General features: G+C 39.6%; 1 protein-coding gene across 1 annotated transcript in view; it reads left to right on the forward strand.

The window, feature by feature from the left end:
• The window catches only part of Bruce (BIR repeat containing ubiquitin-conjugating enzyme), a 1,406,664-nt gene that overhangs the window by 446,883 nt on the left and 940,711 nt on the right, over positions 1-19,070 (forward strand). The gene's annotated exons all lie outside the window — the stretch shown is intronic.

Genomic DNA, 19,070 nt, shown 5'->3' on the forward strand with positions numbered 1-19,070 from the left:
ACCAGGAGCTAGCAGTCACATGAGGGAAACTTGCTATTTGGATTTGATGATATGAGATCATGGTATCATAAATTTGTAATGTGTGGGGGAAGGGTACTTATCTCTTAGTTGACGAATGGCGACAGATAATGAAACTGTTGGAGAGTAGCAATTATATTTATGCTATGAAGGAAGACCGTTTAATAAACTGGCCTGTTCTATGTGTGGCCCTTGAGGTAGGGGATTCGCCTAGTTTGCATCTGGCAGTAAAACGCCTACAAGTTTTAGCTCGCCGGCTCGCAGGCAGGGGGTTAATCCCAGTGAAACTCGCAGATCAGGTGAGTGGAGACATTTACTTTTGTTATCATTATTATTCCTCGTTTTTTCTTTGCTAATTATGCGAGATCGGATTTCTTGGTGGAATTTTAGCAGATTTTTAGTAGTATTTAGCGGATCTTGAAAATATAAGTTGGCGACACTGGTTTTCAGTTCTTCCATATCTTGCAGATTTTAAGCTCATGTGCTATTGATGTCATAGAACGTTGTTAAATGGCTCATTTTGTTTTCTTGATGCAAAAAAAAAAACTTGGTTAATTCTTACGGCACTTCAAAATTTGTGTCTTATGGTCTTAAAGTGCACAATTTTCCCCCAAATCATCACTAATTATGCGCCTCTTCACTGGTTCCAGGACTCTCCACTCCTTCCCTCCATGACCAGCACCCATCACATACAATATGGCCTTGATGTGTGGCGCTTGTCCCTGCTGTCTGTTTTGGCATTTTGAGGAGAGCGGACATATTTGAGATGAGATCTGGTACCTCGTATAGTGCATCAGATGTCCTCGAACTGTAATTTAGTTCAAAAGATATGCACTTGCTTCCCATACTCCTTCCTACAGGTCTCCTCAAACTGTACAGTATTTCTTGGTAACAGTTCTTTTATTCTTTCTCTCTCCTTTGAGTATACAAACTAAGGAAGCTCATTGGAGTAGTACCCTAGCCAGTGTAGCGAGTTCTCATGGACTTCGTAGACACCATCTACCATCAGCACATATATCCCATGAATATAATACTGTATATGCAGTTGTATTCTTTATTTCTTGTAGTCCTGTAACTTGTGTGACACTCCTGTGAATTTAAGTGACAACTGTTCTCATCGCAGCGAAACTCCTAGGGCCGATTGCAGAAACGATGTTTAGACTATGTCTATGGTTAAACAATGCCTAAGTATGGCTGCCGCATAGCAGAGACGTTATTTATCACTTAGACAATGTCAAAAACCAATGTTCAACTGGTCATGTTTAAACACTGCCGAGAGCACTGTTTAACCTCAAATGAGATGAGTGAATCACAATCAGAGGTTATGTACCATAAAACATGTAATTTGTATAATCATGTTAAGACGATTCCGGGAAGAAAATTTAGTCCGACGACCTCTCTGTGGGTCGCCCGCTACTAAATCGCAGCAATTCATTTGACGTGTACGGGGAGATAAATCTTAAAATAAGGTTTTGCTTTTCAAGAGATTTGTTTCTTGCGACTTACAAAGGGACAGTCCGGTAACTGTCAATTTGAATACAATTCTTGGCAACCGATATATTTTATTATGTACAAGGGGTAATTTCCATAGAATTATAGGTCACTTCGACTACATATATATCAGAATTACATGCCCCAATCGTAAGAGGGCTGTCACATCATCAACCGGGAGGGATTCACTTATGTTTACTGCCAAGTAAACACACATAATAGTGAAAACTTAAAAGTAGGTTGTATGTGGTTTTTATGTATATAATCGTATAAGTTTTCGGCAACTATAGGATAGGAAAAGGCAAGTGATGGTGATGGTGATTATTGTATAAGAGGACGACTGGGGAAGAAGAGCCATGGCCATAATAACAGCCCTAGTATTTGTCCGGTGTAAAAAATAGGAAAACTACGGTAAACAATCTTCAGGGCTGCTGATGATGCGTTTCGAAGGCTGCTGATGATGCGTTTCGAACCTGCGATCTCCAGAATGTAAGCTACATCTATACCCGGTATAGCCCGTACAACACACTCGGTTACACATTGCTATTGCTTCATCTTCCTTTCGTCGAAGCCACCATATTTATGAGTAGATTACACTCACTGTAACAACGCTATAATCAAAGCTACACTTCCCTGTACGATAGCGTGTCGCTTTAGTGTCAGATCAAAAATTGGATGTATGGCTTTTCAGGCGTTTGATCTGATTTTTGATATGCTCTATTGGTGGAAAAATATCTAATTCCCTTCATGGGAATTTAGTATTACCATTTGGAATTGCTAGGCGGGCATTAATTCCATTGTGGAGTTTTATCTCCCGTATGCAGTTATCAGACTGTGCCACATAAGAGGCTTCTGATAAGTTCACCTGCATACACCCCAGCATCAGTGGGTAGGGTCTGACACATCCCACTCTGACGAGTCTAGTGTCAGACCTAAGACGAAATGCTGGTTAATAGAGCAAACACCTGAAAAGCCATACATCCAATTTTTGATCTGATTTTTGATATGATCTATTGGTGGAAAAATATCTAATTCCCTTCATGGGAATTTAGTATTACCATCGCTTTAGTGTCTATAATATTATATATTGAGATTTAATTGCCACCGAAAGCAACACTCTTATCTGCGGGCAAGTCATGCTCATTTTTATAGAGCGTTCCAACCTTAAATTGCAGTACAGCGTAGATGGAGCGCGCTGTTGCGAAATGGACTCGTGAAGATCACGCTCGAGTGTGACTCAAACAGGGAGTCACAGTTCCACATTTTTCGTTTGTAATTTTAAGTTCATTCATTCATAAATTAATATTTGTAGGATGGTAAAATAAATACAACATACCTTTATCACTGACGTTGCTCTCAGACATTGGACGTACACATTCTAACATATCTGCAAGGCCTGATGTTCCCGCTTTGGATGAAACGGGTTCGGGAGATGAACTTGAGGATAATCCGGACGATGAAGAAAGTCGTATTAAAAACTTTTCATCGTCGACATCGTCCTGTAATTCGTCTGCTTTCCACAAAACTCATTTTTCTTTACTTCGTTCACGTAATTTCCCCAATTGTCTTATGTTTTTATGGCATAAAAATTTTAGTTCAGCATTTGGAACAAAACCATGTTCATTACCCGCGTGGACTAAGGCAAATCAGGGTCCTCGGCTTTTCGGTGGCCTAAGTCCCGAACTCACCCCTTCAGTGGCGGTCTGCCGTGCACTTTTCACTGTCGTATTCTTCCATTCTTTTGTCACTGTCTGCCCAATATTTACCCACGATTCATCTGTGTAAATTATAGCTTTATTTTGTGCCCTCAAACGTTTTATCTCCCTGAGATATCTGTGCCTCCAATTAATAATTTCATCGGTTTCATTGAAAGCTGCTTTATTACCCCGTCTTAAATAACGGAAGCCTATATTATCTAAGAAGCGATACAATGTAGTTTTGGAAAATCGTGGCAAAGAATCTTCTCCATTTACGCGACTCAAAATCACGTTCAATGTCGGTGGTATTTAGCAAATTAAAGAGAGTGAACTACCCGACGCACTCCACTTCTAACAATTTCATCATATTTAATTTTTCTGTCGTCCTTCTCTTTTTTCGCTTTTTTTTGCGAGAGTTCGCAAAGGACCATGTGTGTGTTCCTTCCTTATAGCATAGATTGTTCTTTCGGAACAACCTGTAGCTTTAGCTGTTTCACTGACTGCGCTGCTCATATTCATAGTCTTTAAAAAATAACCGAGGACACTCATTATAATATTGCGTTCTTTTCCCCTGAGTTCACCTACGGAACGTATCTTTTTAATTTGACGATCCATTATACATCCTGCTGCACTTTTTCTTCGAACTAAGAACCCCCGCACGAGCACGAACTGACAACTACACAGACTACACAAACACAATCCACTTGTCCTCAGGAACTATACATTTATCACTGATCTTGTCCGGCTCCATGGCTAAGTGGTTAGCATGCTGGCCTTTGGTCCAGAGGGCCCCGGGTTTGATTCCCGGCCGGGTGGGGGATTTTGACCTTCATTGGTTAATTCCAATGGCTCGGAGGCTGGGTGTGTGTGTGCCGTCTTCAGCATTATTATTCATCACAAGGTAGGGCCCCATTCTTATAGACGCGCAGGTCGCCTATGCGGCATCAACACTGGAAAGACCTGCACTCGGCCTCTTCGGAGGCCACAGGCCATTAAATATTATATATATATATCACTGATCTTTATTTAATCAATCTTATAATACTGATTAAATGAACACCACTGCACACGGCTGTCAGTATATTGAAAAGCTCAGCCAGCCGAGTCACTCGTGAAACGTAAACAAACGAGACGTTCTCCCTGCCATAAATTAAAGAGATAACGAGATAGGGACTTCAAGTATGATTTAAAAGTAACTTCCATATTCGAAGAGCGTTTGCTTTGCTTTAACCACGCCATGATCCTTCTGCACATTTCCTTCGAAATTAGATCTCCACGCACGAGCACGAACTCACGAACCACACAAACGAAATACACTTTCCCTCAAGAATTGTACATACGTCACTGATATGTATTCAATCACTATTATACATACTACTGACGAAATGAGCACTGCACTGCATGCGACTGTCTGGAAATGTCAAAGAGACAGCCAGCCGAGTCACGCGCGAAACCAAAATTCAAGGAGATATTCTTCCTGTCACAAATTAATAACTAAGCAAGATAGGAACTTCGGGATTGTTTTAAAAATAACTTCCATATCTGAAGACCATTTGCCTCGCTTTGACCCCCCATGCAAATTCAATAGGAAAGACCCTGGCCAGCGACTGACTTTTTCGTGCCTACACATAAAATTCCCTGAACATGACTGAAAATAAACTCATATGCTGCATTTTGTTATCATTTAAATTTAAAAATAAACTTATCTACATCGAGCTGAAATGTTTATTTACCAGCAGTGAAAAAATTAGGAAAATAATGAATATAAAATAGGAGTTATGGCATGATAAGTTCTATGCAATGAAGATTTTGCATTTGGCAAAACTTTCCATTATATTACCATTTTTACACTACATTATTTTTTACATTTTTTTTGTTAACGGCATCTAATGCGCCTTGAAATTCTGTACATAACACGAGATTCACCCGTTTTAACCGATAACATTCTGATTTACGGATATTTGGCAAACCCGCTGCCTTAGAGTAGGACAGCGCTACCCGCAAAACATGGGAGAAGGAAAGAGACGAAATTATCCCATTACTGCTGTACTGCAATTTAAGGTTGGAACGCTCTATAGCCATACTTGAGTAATGTGTAGAAAGACGAAGAGCTGTCTGGCGTTGGGCGCGTGCACTGACGAATTTCATTGGTTGCAACAAGCAAAGAGTTGCATGAAAGGTACTTTTATTGCCATTTTCAAACCAATATTGAAACTTTAAACTATGTCCAGTTAAAAACCAGCTGAACACTGTTTATGCAATGGAAGATCGTGCTTAATTTAAACGTTTAGGTAGACGTTGTCTAAGGCTTAAAACTAGTCATCGTTTCTGCAATCGGCCCCTACAGGTTAACAGCCAACTTTAAAAGTCTATCTTTCCAATTAATCAGTTATCCATTACGGTACTTGCTTTACAATGGGAATACCTGAACAGTTGTCTGTCTGAGCTTACTATGATGCAAGTGTAATTGACTGGTATAACTTGGAAACAATTCTCCAAACCCATGGGTAAATAGTGGAAATCTCAAGCTCGATTAGTAGGTGTTGTTGTTGTTATTATTATTATTACTTGTGAGATGTGGCTATGAAGTTGTTTACGTCTGTTGTTATTATTATCTATGTAGGTATGTATGACAGGCTGTCAGTACGGACTTTATTTGGTAGCTATAAATCGTGGTCCTATTTATTTGTGTTTTTTATGATCTGTCTTGTGTAACAAAACATGTGAGGTTATGTCACGATACTTCGGCTTTATGTTTATTAATACGACTTTATTTAATGTAAGGACATGTATTTAATAGTATATAATTTATTATTGCCTGTAAATATGATGCAGAAATCCAATGTAATGTTGAGCAACACAATGAGTTCACACACTCGACTACCGACTTTCACTAACAACTCAACTCAAGACCGTCCTTTTATATACCTTGCCTGGCTTCTAGAAATGTACGACACAACATGCTTTCTTGCATCTTCTCAAGTCTCCAATAATCTATGTACAAATGGATACGATATTCTGCAAAATTTGGGTGACAAAGGTGCGTTGTTCTAGACTATTACCCTGTGTGATTTTGTGGTGCTGGTAATTGGTTGCCATGCTAATGTGGCATTCTTCTTATTCTTCTTCTTATTCTTCTTCTTCTTCTTTGAGTCAGTTCAGTATGGCGGTACATTAATGTGTGTGTGTAATTTGTAAATAAAAAAGTGTACACAATTGACAGCATTTCCTGTGTGCGTCTTTGTGAATACGATATCTGTGTAATTAGTTTTCAAATTAGTGTGTCTTTTTGCCACCCTTAATAATGAGTCCATGCTTTTCAAATGGTCAGCTGGAATTCGCCTGTTCTAAAGTGGGAACACCCAAACTTTTGTACATAAGGCGGGAAAATAAATTTAAACAATTGAACAGTCCAAAGGAAAAAGGGGAATGTTACTCAAAATGTAAAATCAAGATGGTGCAGTCTGGTAGATATGTTTTTTGCTGACGTATTTAAGGCACAATTTGGTCAGGGTAAGAACTGTGAGGGTGGTGCAAAATTGATGTTTCAAGTTTACATGTAAAAGCTATAAAGGGAGAATGACCATACATCACAGGCTAAGAAAGTGGAGAGCCAAGAATATGACAGCAGAGCCGACCACTTAAGAATTCCTGACAGGTTGCAGCAATCACTGTGTTAACATGGAAAGTTTGAGAGACTTTTCATTGTTTGTTAGTGTAGGTGATCCATTTATCATGAAGGTGTGATTGATTCACTCTCATCTATGTTAAAATTACTTTTCTTATTGATAAATTAAATGCATTTATATGAAAACAGTGAATATGGGGAAGTTAAGATATAGAAAACTAGCAAGAAGAGGAAATGAACTGGCCACGTGACAGATTTGAACAATAAAATAAGCATTTAAAGCCATTCACCTGTATCTGACTGCAGTTGTAAAAGGCTGAAGTGTTTTGATTATGTTCCATGCTCAGCTATGGATGATATCTTGAGAGAATTTAATTTAATTTTCTCTGTAGATGTAAAAAGCTTCTACTTCCCTGGATTATTTCTTGCATGAAATGATGGTGTTGCCAAATTTTGTGAAATGTATTATGCATGCAGGGTAATATACTATAAAGTTGGTGACAGTGTTGTGAAAGAAGTGTAAGTCTGCTACAAATGCTTTCTCTCTATACTTAAAAAAAAAATAAAAAAAAAAAAAAGATCACAAACCTGCAAATTCTACAGAAACTGGGGTGGTCATACCTTTCTCCAACTCTGTTAAATTGCTTCCCTTGCCCATGATAGCAAGAAGTGCAATATGTACAGCAAGCCTGTCAGTCGTGTCATATTGAGGCAAGTGTGATAACAGAAGTGCGATAACAGGTAAAACTTGAAAACAATATTCTCTCACCCATGGGTAACTAATGCAGATATAGAGCTCGAATAATGTTATTATTATTTTACAATTGTTGTAGTTGTTGTTGTTGTTGTTATTATTATTATTATTATTATTATTATTGTATGTATAGCTGTGAAGTGTTGCATCCATTTCGTATTATTATTACTACATCATGTGTAAATACGATGTGATCGCGCTGTTTTTGAGGTTATGTCATGAAACAGGCACTGTATATAAACATTTCAGTTCAGTTAATGTTTTTATCTGTTAATTAATATTATAATTAATTCTTACCTGTATATATAAATTGTAATCCATAATTGTGAAACTCACTGTAACTTCCAGAATGGTAATAGGTGACAAAAATGATTGAGAAAATTCCATCCATTGTAAACACGTATATTACGCACTGTAGAATTTTCACGAAGATATATTCTGCAATGTAACTTTCTAGAAGCCTGGCCAGGCACATGTATAAGGGGACGATCTTGACGGTAAAAGTTACTTGTTGAATGAGTTATTGTAGTAGGAGTTTCATTGGTGAACACGTGTTATGGTTAGGCTGACATGCCAGTGTAGGCAGTCAGAAGTCATCTGTTTCAACTGTGTGTTAAGGTTGTAATCTCTATGTGCAGCGATTGGCCTTTTTTTAAATGGCAGCTTTGTTGATGTTCTTAATTTGTAAATAGATGAAAATAAAATAATTGTACCAACTTACAGCATCTCGTGTGCATCTTTGTGGATACGTTAACTGGCGACCGTGGGACAAGATGTAAAAATTTACAAGTGTAGTAGACCAAAATGCAAGTGATACTAGAGAATATGACACTCAGACAGCTCAAAGACGAACTTACCAAGAGGAATCTCTCGATGAACGGGAAAACTAAATTGCTACAGGCTCGACTACGGGAAGATCTCGTGGAGAAGGGAGAAGATCCCCAAAACTCATTCATCAAAATCAACGAAGATTATGATGAAACATCGGAAGATGAGGTAAATATTCCCAAAATGTGTTCTAACATAATGACTATGATCCAGGCACTCATGAACAGAACAACAAACTTGCTGATCAAATTCAGACGTAAATGACAAACTTTCAGGCAAAAATTCAGACTAAATTTCTCAAGCTAACTCAGTTCTATCTGGACAGGTTGCACAAGTGTACGCACAGGTCTACAATGTAGAAAAGAGCCTAGAATCAAAAATTTCAACCGAAAATGACAAAATTTCATCACAAATTTGCGACGTAACCGATCGATTAATGCAGCAGATATCGGACATCAGGTCAAAACTGGGACAGGTTGACCAGATCGATAGTAGAATAAGCCAGCTGGAAGGGGATATCTTGGAGCTCAAGCAGAGTTTCCAGCATAAAACAACAGGTTGACGGGAGGATTTCTAACATCGAGGGAAATTTTGAAAGATGCATATCTGCCATCGAGGGAAATCTTGGGAGCCGTATTTCTGCTGTTGAATGAAGGATAGAAAACCAGATTTCGACCATCAAGGGAGATGTGCAGAATATAAGGGGCATCCTTCATGCAGTAGAAAATATATTGACTCAAACAGGACATACCGCCACACCTCTAACCCCCTCAAACCTAACCGGCAATACAGGACACCTAGGCCCGAAGATGATTATAGAGAGCCTTCTAGGATTTCACGGGCGACTGGAGTAGAACCTACTAGCTTTGTCGAAGGGTCGGTCAACCTATTGGGAAGGACTAATTTATCAGAGGACATCTTCGTGCAATTCATTACACCATGATTAAAGAGGCAAGCCGCTACTTGGTAGATTAAATCTAAACTGGACGGACTTCAGGAGGGAATTCCTCGCTAGGTTAATCCGAAGGGGTAAAGAGCTCCGTGAAAAGGAAGCTAGCGACTGAGGCACAACCCTCTGGCATGAAGAAGTACCATCTCTTCAAGCGTCTGCACCCAGAAGGAAGCGAAAACGAGATCTCTTTTGCTAGTTGCTTTACGTCGCACCGACACAGATAGGTCTTATGGCGACGATTGGACAGGGAAAGGCAAGGAGTGGGAAGGAAGCGGCCGTGGCCTTAATTAAGGTAATTAATTTGCCTGGTGTGAAAATGGGAAACCACGGAAAACCATTTTCAGGGCTGCCGACAGTGGGGTTCGAACCTATCATCTCCCGAATACTGGATACTGGCCGCACTTAAGCGACTGCAGCTATCGAGCTCGGTAAAACAAGATCTTACCAGATATCACAGAGCAACTCCAAGATAAGATTCGGCCCCTTGTGAAAGTATCACAACCCAGATCCTTTGACGATCTACGCAGAATCATCGCCCAGCTGGTGGAGGAACATAAGAGCAAAGCTATGGAAGAGGCCAGCACAGATTGGAAGTGCCACCAGTGTGGAAGTGTGGGACTCCTGACGAGCAAGTGCCCAGCCTTGACGTCGGAAAACTAGGTCCGGCCCATTCTGGATTGGGGGGGGGGTGGTGGAACGAGGAACAGGAATGCGCCTCAAGACCTGACAGATAAGCAGCCCTGGTGAAGTAGGAGAGAGATTGGTCAGATAGTGGATAAAATAGGCCTACCCCACCCAGCTATCATCTTAAGGATTGGCAACAAGAATTTTTCTGCCATACTCGACAACCAAGCAATCCAATAATTTGTCAACGGGACTGTCGCCAGATTACTACCGTCCATGAAGGCTCACCACCTCGGAATGGTAATGGGAGCAGCGGACGGGGTAACCTATTTCATCCCAGGACAGACTAAGTTAACCGCTAAATGCATGAACATGCCTATTGTAATTGATGTTGCTGTGATTCAGAACCTGATACGAGACATCATGTTAGGTCATGACTTTATGGTGGAATACAAGGTGATCCTAGACTATGCAGCTCATGAAGTCTTTGTGGGAAAAGACAGACGCCTGAGGGTTGAGTTGCACGATGAAATCTCCGGACTAACAAGGATACGGAAGTTGACATAAACCTGGGAGATATCCAGTTAACACATCTTCAACTGAGTAAAGAAGAAGAGCTGAGGCACACCTTAAATGACTTTCCGGAAGTCATCACCATTAAAATAGGATGGACTACCACGGTAACACACACCATTGAATGATGCTCTTCCTCACCCATCAAGCAATGTCCATATCCAATCAACCCGGATAAGCACAACTTTGTCATCCAGAAGATTCAAGGTATGGGAGGGCAAGGTCTCATCAAACCCTGTACATCCTGTTGGGCTTCACATATGGTCGTACCGAAGAAGAATTTTCAAGATCACCATTTACATCTGAGGAAAGTGCTGGAACGACTGAAGATTCATGGACTGACTTGCCAACTGGAGAAGTGCCACTTCACCCCGTCCCGATTAGAATATCTTGGCCATGTCCTGACGTCTGAAGGCTTAGAAAAGTAACCGGAGGAGAATCAAGCTTTACAAAAACAATATAAATATAAGTCACCACCTTATCAATACAAAATTTATTCACATTCAGCTAGTAAATATGGTCAAGACCGGTTTCGGCCCCTAGGGGGTCATCTTCACTTGACATGCATAAAAGATATATTTTACAAAAACATCACATATAATGATTAAAACTTAAAATAAGTCCAACTGATCATAAATGTTGGTATGTATGTCTTGGTACATTTGAGCTATTGTATTTGTCAATCCTAAGTTTCCCAGCATACAGTGTCAAGGTAAGTAGTTAACTAATATACATCATCCATGAAATTACATGCTATTTTTCATGTTATCATTATCTAATCTGGGTTGTACAGTGTGGAATGAGATATACATACATTTGTGTGAATTAATGGTAGTAAGTTCAGTAATATACATTAAAAACTGGTTCTTAAATTACATTAATTGATTATTGATCAGTCATATGAAAATGTAGAATTATTAGTTTGGATGCTTGTGATTAAAATATTAGTATGCAATACCTTGTTGGCATATATCTTAAATACTGAAGTATCAGTTTGTAAAGCCTATTATTCTTATTTATGTCTTGGAATAGGGTTGAACTTTTAGAAAATTATTTGTTTTGTTGAGCATAGGCATTGGATAATCTTGTTAAATTGGACACATAACTAAAACAGTGGTATATATAGACCTTGTTAAAAATACATTGTATTAACATTATTAATATGTGGTGCTATATATACATTGTTTGGGGTAAAATGGGGTTAACGAAGTTTTCACAACAGTATTTGATTAGTTATGATGTTCCGATATAATGGGTCCGTAAAAATATATAACTATATACATAATAGCGGTTAGATAAGTATTTGTATAATCTGCTTGCAATTCAGGTAATATTTGGTTGTAATGTCTGGCGATATTTTGGGCAGCTACTGTTGTTAGAGCTATTAAGAGTCTTGAATAGTATTGATGGAGCATGTTCTTCTTTTCGTGTGCCGTAATATGTTGAGTTGGTGACATTTGTAAGAACGCGTTGAATGTTATTTGTCCTGGTAGGGTGCACGTTGAATTTATCGTAGAAGCATATATGTTGTGAAAACAAAGTATCTGGAAGTAGAAATAATGAGTGTGAAAATGATGTGGTATGAAAGTGTAATAGTAAATCGTATGTCGTTTCACTTACGTTAGGTGTTGGAACCGTGCGCTCTGTGTAGCTGCCTGTTGAGATCTAATTCGTGTTGCTCTGAGATTGTATTTGGCGACGGTAGAGGGGAGGTTTGGGGGGGTGGGTGAACACCCGCGGACCAAGCGACAAGCACGTCAGTTCCTTGGCTTGTGTGGTTGGTATAGCACCTTCGTGTCACACTTCGAAGAGAAGGCAATACCACTCACCGATCTACTCCATGACAACCGCCAGTTCCGATGGACCAGCAAGGAAGAGATAGCATTCCAAGGCATAAAGGCTGCGATATGCAATGCTCCTGGTCTAGCCCATCCCGACTCTCAGCGGAAGATGTGCCCACAGACGGATGCCAGCACTGTGGCTTAGGAGCAGTGTTATTCCAGGAGCGGTGCGATGGCAGGAGGGACATCAAGTATGCCAGCAGGTAGCTATCTCTCACCGAACAACGCTACTGCACTGCTGAGAAGGAAGCCTGAGCCATGGTGTGGGCCATGGGCAAATTCAGAGGCTACTTGGAAGGAAGGAAGTTCCAGCTCTACACTGATAACGCCACTCTCAAATGGTTGAACTCGGTCTCTGGGCTCAAAATCTAAGTAGATGTGGTCGGCCCTGCTAATCGCAGAATTTGATTTCGATGTATGTCACGTCCAAGGACCGACGAACATAGGAGCAGCAACTTATCTAGGGACTCGGCGATGGAACCTGAAGATAGGAACACTGTTGTCGAGAGGGAGTTCCCACAAAATTCTGAGAGTGATCCTAGGGAACCTGTCCTTATGATCATCAAGAAAGAACTTGATCCTGGAGTGATCAAACAGTGGCAGGAACAAGACAAGCCCTGTAGGACCATGATGCTGTGGATTAGGAGACAGAACACAGATAGTTGACTTGTCCCAAGGGAATTCAAGTTGTGCTAAAAGAACTTCCTGGTTGACAGAGGACTCTTGATGTACAGCTCGCACCTTTCTGACACGCCTGCAGTAATGTTGATCCCCAGACAGCACACAACGGACATCCTCGAGAAGTTCCACGACAGCATGGAAGCCAGACGTCCAGGAGGCGAAGAGGCATATCAGTCTATCCGACGAAGATTCTTCTGGGTCAGCATGCGGAAAGACATCCGGAACTACGTGAAGGGGTGCTACATCTGTGCCCGCACCAAGGCGAGCAACAGGAAGGCAGATTCCTGCCAATGAGGAAGTCGGCCACAACGCCCGTGGGAGGTCATAGCCCTGGACTTGAAAGGTCCTTACCCTAGAACACCACGGGGTAAAACAGGACTCCCAGTAATCACTGACCTCTTCACAAGATGGATTGAGGCCTTGCCGATACCTGAAGCCATGACAGGACGCATCACCAGCCTGCTACAAGACGGGGTATTCAGCCGCTACGTTTATCCACAGTGCATTCTGTCAGACATCGGGAGTCAGTTCACGTCGAGGAAGTGGCAGCAAATGTTGATGGAATGCGGTGTGGAGCACTGGACCAACACTATCTACAACCCAACGGCAAATCTAACGGAACGATGGAACCAGGAGCTGAAAAGGCTGCTACGAGTCCACCTGATAGACAAAGAACATCGACTGTGGGACCGTCAGATACTGCAGTCATCCTTTGCCCTGCGACGACACATCAACCATGTCAGCGGCTATTCCGCAGCAGAGCTGTTTCTTGGTCGACAGTTGTATGGCACAGGGGATGGGAGATTGGTCCACCACCCACTTCTGGTCAAGTTGATGCAGCTGTTTCCCTGATAGAGTGGCAGCAGCAGCAGAACATGAATGAGAAGCGAGCTTTGGCCGAGAAGAGAGCCCTTACCCAGGCCAAGGGTCAAAATGTCGAAGAGACTCAGATGTTCCTTCCAAGCCAATAAGTATTGCGACGTAACCACCCAGTCAGTAATAAGATTGGAGGGTTTCACGCAGGTCTCACACCTAAATGGGTTTATCACATCGAGATGGATAAACAGCTGGGCCATGGGGTCTACTTATTGAAGACCAACCCTCCTGTCAATGTCTATGCATCGGATTTGCGGCGAGTCACCCAACCACTGCGTATATAGAGTAAGCCTGGAGGAGGGGTGACTAATGACACAGCATCATCTAGTCATCGTGAGGAGAATACATAGACTATCATCGAGGAAAGGGCTGGCAGTGAGGCAACCCCGATACAGCGCATGGTGATCAAGAGGAGGAGAGCCCATCCAGCGACATCGAGGGAGAAAGAAGATACTATCTACGTCCAAGGCAAAGTTGATGAGTGTGACAAAGTGTGGAAATTGTTTCAAGTTACAAGGGGGATATTGACACAAGTGCGATAACCGAAGTGCTATAACTGGTATAATATGAAAACAGTATTCTCTCACCCATGAGTAACTAATGCAGATATCGAGCTCAAGTAATTTTTATTATTATTTTGCGATTATTATTATTATTATTATTATTATTATTATTATTATTATTATTATTATTACATCATGTGTACATGATCGCGTTATTTTTGAGGTTATGTCATGGAACAGGCACTGTGTATAAACATTTATATCAGTTCAGTTAACGTAAATGCCTGTCAATTTATATTATAATTTATTCTTACCTGTATATATAAATTGTAATCCATAATTGTGAAACACACTGTAACTTCCAGAATGGTAATAGGTGACGAGAACGATTGAGAATATTCCATCCATTGTAAACTGTGAATTACGCACTCTATAATTTTCACGAAGATATATTCTGTAATGTAACTTTCTAGAAGAGTGGCTAGGCACATATATAAGGGGACAATCATGGCGGTAAAAGTTGGTTGTTGAACAAGTTACTGTTTAGTAGGAGTTTCATTGGTGAACATATGTTGTGGTTAGGCTGACATGCCGATGTAGGCTGTCAGTAGTTCTCTGTTTCAACTGTATGATAAGGTTGTAATCTCCATGTGCAGCGATTGGCTTTTTTTAAATTGCGGCTTTGTTTATCTCGGAGTAAGGTGTTTTTGTTGTGATACTGCGATTAAGGTTATGTGTGTGTTAATGTGTAAATAGATGTGAATAGAATATTGTACCAACTGACAGCATCTCGGGTACGTCTTTGTGGATACGATAATATGCCCACTTCACCAGCTCACTTCCAGGGGCTCACATCATGGGCTACACACTGCAGATGGCACTTCTAGCAGGGGCCATAACAAAGTGATTTGACTTGTGTATTTAAAAAAAATGAATTACAATTATTTAGAAAAATATATTTGTATTGGTCCACCTGTTAAATTCATTGTTGATACAAGCCACTTACAATTATATGGTGCGTATACTCATAAAACTAGTAAAACTGGGACATGTTTCAACCCATTATGGATCATCTTCAACTAGTTTACGTGAAAATAAACAAATTTTAAAACTTCTGAAGTGATGTATGTAGACAAAGGAGCATGATTAATTGAAAAGTTCAGTGTTGCCACATTAAAATGTTTTAAAAACATAATGCATTATTTCTCACAGTCTCGATAAAATCTTAATGTGAGATGAAAAAGGTGTTGACCATTGTATAGGTCTATCTTTGTAAATACAGTCCAACGCTAATTATACAATACACCTGGCTGGAGGAGTTGTTTCTTGTGTTACTCCTCGGACATTTTATCATACAGAGTATAAGGTAAAGTGGGTGTCAATATTGAGCATGAGTATGAAGCTTGTACAGAAAGTTGCTGTTCCTCTTCTATGAATAGGTGGAATGTAACTTAAGGAATAATAAGAACAAAAAGAATGTGAATGATCAAATATTGTACTGTCTGAAAAGATAGTTCAACTAATGAGTACTCACTCTCTCTCGTCATTTCCTTACATGGGCTTCTTAAGTTGCGTTTATGTTTGAATGCGCACTGACCAGCGATTGCCATGTATGTTTGTATGTGGGGAAATGGTAGAGAAGGGAGGAGAATTGGAGGATCAGGAGCAGCCCATTTATTACATATTGTTGAAAACTTGTTAATTTGTCAATATGCATTTATTTCTACTATTTTGTCAAAAAATTGTTTATTTCCCCTGGATATTCTTATGGTTGAAAATAGGTTTCATTTTTTGATCAATGTGTATGTGCATGTTTTCTATTTAGTTAGGAAATCTCCTTTATTGACTATATGAATGATGTCTAAATCTTGACTTAAGAAGAAAATGAATTATTGTATTCAATCATGTTCACCCACCATGGAAATTTTCTGTTTATTTGCATTTTTTCTGTTCTTTATATTGAAATAGGAAATTTCTTCCAGTTTGTAAGCCTCTGATTGCAAATATTTGTTGGTTTTGTTAAAAATGTGCATACTATAAAGTAATTGGGAATTTGTATTATTTGTTTTAAAGGCAGTGCTGAAGTTTTATTTTCTCAAAAATGCATGTAATTTGATATAGGTTGCTGTTATTGAAAGTAAAAGTGACATGGTCTTTTTCTCAATGTGGTGTTGGGCTTATTCTTTATATTGTTGGCAAAATGTCAATAAACTTTTTATTGTAACCATTACTTTAGAAAAATTTAAAGTTTCGTTGGTTTCTGATTGTACTGTAAATTTTATGTGGGAATCCAACATATTAAGTTGCTCATGTAGTGATTTACTGTCCATTAGTTTGCTTTACCTCGGCAGAGAATTCTTGTACAGCTTGTTGGCGCGTTGAGTCCTCTTCCTTAACTGGACTCTCAGGGTATCTGCAGGTTATGAAAGTAATGAAAAAGTCATCATTTGGAATTTTTTTCATGCAAGTCCTGAAATAGTCATGAATTTTGTTTTCAGGTCATGAAAGTAGCAAATGAAGAACTTAAGATATGTGAAGTTTACTAGTCCGTACAGTGAATAAACAAACCATCAGTGCCATGCTTATCTTCATTAACACATTCAATTTTATCATCACCACCACCATCATCATCATCACCATCATCATTTCTCGTAATCCAACGGGGTGGGAGCATTTATAGCACTTCTCCAAATTCCTCTTGCCTTCCACTCTCCGTTTTCTTTAATTTTCTTCCATAAAGTATCAGCCCCATGGGAATTTCATCAATGTCTACTGCTTTCCTCATTTTTATCATTTTAATGGTTAATTCCACCTGTAACAATGTTATATCATTTTCTGTTTTATTGTCTTCGTACTGTACCGCTATGTCCCTCGCACACTATTTCTCACATTCAGGAATTTGTCAAAATATTCTTCCCTTAGTAACTCAACCGTCATCCTTCATCAGCTTCGTGCATATGCTCCTCCTGCTTCTAACAAGCCCATATAGCTCCTCTCTACATCCTCTTCTATCTCTCTTGTGAATTTCTCCCAGGTTTCCTCTTTTCTTCAGTTACTCCATTTTTTAGATCTCTTTTTAATTTTCCTAATACTTCCTTCTTAGCTCTAGTCAATTCTTGCCTCGCTCTCTTTTTTTTCTTTCACAACTTCCTTCACTGTTTCTTTCTGCCATGGTGTCTTCTTTTCTTCTACTCTTGCCGAAGTTCTAACACAGGTGTTGATTGGCACAATCAGAATGCTGGAATGCACAAAGACCCAATCTAGGACACTGTAAAATTAACACGGTAATAACAGAGGAAGTTCAACACATGCCTTCTGATCATATGATACCAAAGTACAGCTTTGAAAAACCGTTTGAGACCTAGATAATAATAAAAGAAGACTGGGATGTCAAGAAATGTCATTGTCATTGTCAAAATAATATGGGTACCAGGGCATGCAGGTATAGAAGGAAATAAAAAGGCAGATAAACTGGCCAGGAAAGGGGCAGAAAACATATTTTGGAGGCCCAGAACCTGTATGTGGGATTTCCTATGGACAAGCCCAACACTACATAGGAAAATGGGTACAAAAGAAACAAATGGAAAACTGGAAAAATACACCAGGATGCAGGCTTGCAAAGGAACTGATAAAAGGACCAAACAAGAAGCATACTAAAGAACTGTTGAAACTCAGCAGAGAAAATATAAGATGGATAGTAGGACTGTTGACAGGACACTGCCATCTGAAAAAACACCTACATAGAATTGGAGTAATAAGAGCCAATATATGTAGAAAATGCAATGAAGCAGAAGAATCAGCTGAACACACACTTTTCAAATGTGAGGCGCTGGGTAGATTCAGACTCTCCACTCTAGGACTACCGGGTGAAGAGAGAGAAAATATCCAAGAAGACCCATTAAGAACAACCTGCATCTTTGTGAAGGGAGCAGGTATATCTAGGTGGGAATGAAGGAAAAACATGGTAGCAAATGATCTTAGAGGTCGACGCTAATTAGGAACTAATATTTAGTGGCCCCATGAAGAAAAGAAGAAGAACACAGGCATTCTCTGCACAGCTTACAAAAGTGTCTTTAAACTGCACTTAAAACTGCACTTACCACCATGGAGTAATAAATTACTTTCCTCGTCTTTCTGTTAAACCAACTATATTGTGTACTGGATTTGCTATTATTCCTTCTATACAACGTATTTTGTCTTGAAAGAGCAAGGCTTTTGAATAACAATAATAATAATAATTAACATCTTTTTGAGTATAAGACTTCGGGATAATGTAAATAACATAGTGGAACCCCTAATTTAAAATGAGCTAATAAATGTAGGTCGGTAACATTTTTGTTGTGTATCATAAGAAGAGCAATATTCTTGAGTAATTACCCTGCTAAATATTTTACAAAATAAATAAATAAATAAATAAATAAATAAATGAATAAATAAATCAAGGAAAGCATGCGAGTGGAGACACTGGCTGGAAGTGCCAAAAGGTCAAGTTGTGGCCATTCTTTCCTTCTACTTCATTATTGCTTGTTTTGATCGAGTCATGAAATATTGTAGGAAATGGGCATGAAAGTAATGAAAAGGGCATGAAAAATGGTTTGCTCAAA

The sequence above is a fragment of the Anabrus simplex genome, chromosome 2 (assembly GCF_040414725.1).
Source record: "Anabrus simplex isolate iqAnaSimp1 chromosome 2, ASM4041472v1, whole genome shotgun sequence".
Taxonomy (NCBI): domain Eukaryota; kingdom Metazoa; phylum Arthropoda; class Insecta; order Orthoptera; family Tettigoniidae; genus Anabrus; species Anabrus simplex.